This window comes from Arachis ipaensis, chromosome B5, assembly GCF_059453495.1.
Source record: "Arachis ipaensis isolate K30076 ecotype BB chromosome B5, ASM5945349v1, whole genome shotgun sequence".
Lineage (NCBI taxonomy): Eukaryota > Viridiplantae > Streptophyta > Magnoliopsida > Fabales > Fabaceae > Arachis > Arachis ipaensis.
Window position 1 is genome coordinate 40,473,290 of NC_142440.1, and position 1,632 is coordinate 40,474,921.

The 1,632-nt window shown below is 39.6% G+C and overlaps 1 non-coding gene across 1 annotated transcript; it reads right to left on the reverse strand.

Moving 5' to 3' along the window:
* Positions 1 to 741: 741 nt before the first annotated feature.
* LOC148563943 (small nucleolar RNA R71) lies at positions 742 to 849 on the reverse strand. Its single transcript, XR_015884163.1, has one exon. It is a non-coding gene; the product is annotated as a small nucleolar RNA R71 (small nucleolar RNA).
* Between the last annotated feature and the right edge of the window lie 783 nt (positions 850 to 1,632).

A 1,632-nucleotide genomic window follows, 5' to 3' on the forward strand; every position in this document is an offset into this window, starting at 1 on the left:
TTCTCCCTCTCCCATCTTATTCTATTTATTCATTCATTTAGTAACATCTCATCTCACATCTCAACCCTCCTCACAGTTGTGTTTCTTCCATTACATTACATTCTTTATCTCTCCCTCTTTTCTTCCACTCACAAAGGGATCCCTATACTGTGGTATAAAGGGTCTCTATTATTATTATTATTTTTTCTGTGCCCTCTTCTTTGTCATATGAGCAGGAGCAAAGACAAGAATATTCTTGTTGAAGCAGATCCGGAACCTGAAAGGACTCTGAAGAGAAAACTAAGAGAAGCTAAAATACAACAATCCAGAGATAACCTTTCAGAAATTTTCGAACAGGAAGAGGAGATGGCAGCCGAAAATAATAATAATGTAAGGAAGATGCTTGGTGACTTTACTGCACTTAATTCCAATTTACATGGAAGAAGCATCTCCATTCCTGCCATTGGAGCAAACAACTTTGAGCTGAAACCTCAATTAGTTTCTCTGATGCAGCAGAACTGCAAGTTTCATGGACTTCCATCTGAAGATCCTTTTCAGTTCTTAACTGAATTCTTGCAGATATGTGATACTGTTAAGACTAATGGAGTAGATCCTGAAGTCTACAGGCTCATGCTTTTCCCTTTTGCTGTAAGAGATAGAGCTAGATTATGGTTGGATTCTCAACCCAAAGACAGCCTGAACTCTTGGGATAAGCTGGTCACGACTTTCTTAGCCAAGTACTTTCCTCCTCAAAAGCTGAGCAAGCTTAGAGCTGATGTTCAAACCTTCAGACAGAAAGAAGGTGAATCCCTCTATGAAGCTTGGGAAAGATACAAACAGTTGACCAAAAAGTGTCCTTCTGACATGCTTTCAGAATGGACCATCCTGGATATATTCTATGATGGTTTATCTGAGCTATCAAAGATGTCACTGGACATTTCTGCAGGTGGATCTATTCACCTAAAGAAAACTCCTACAGAAGCTCAAGAACTCATTGACATGGTTGCTAATAACCAGTTCATGTACACTTCTGAAAGGAATCCTGTGAGTAATGGGACGCCTATGAAGAAGGGAGTTCTTGAAGTTGATACTCTGAATGCAATATTGGCTCAGAATAAAATATTGACTCAGCAAGTCAATATGATCTCTCATAGTCTGCATGGAATGCAAGCTGCATCCAACAGTACTCAAGAGGCATCTTCTGAAGAAGAAGCTTATGATCCTGAAAACCCTGCAATAGCAGAGGTAAATTATTTAGGTGAACCTTATGGAAACACCTATAACTCATCATGGAGAAATCATCCAAATTTCTCATGGAAGGATCAAAAGCCTCAACAAGGCTTTAATAATGGTGGAAGAAACAGGTTTAACAATAATAAACCTTTTCCATCATCCACTCAGCAACAGACAGAGAACTCTGAACAAAATGCTTCTAATTTAGCAAATCTAGTCTCTGATCTATCCAAGGCCACTGTGAGCTTCATGAATGAAACAAGATCTTCCATTAGAAATCTGGAAGCACAAGTGGGCCAGCTGAGTAAAAGAATCACTGAAATCCCTCCTAGTACTCTCCCAAGCAATACAGAAGAGAATCCAAAAGGAGAGTGCAAGGCCATTAACATAAGCACCATGGCCGAACCTGTAAGGGAAGGA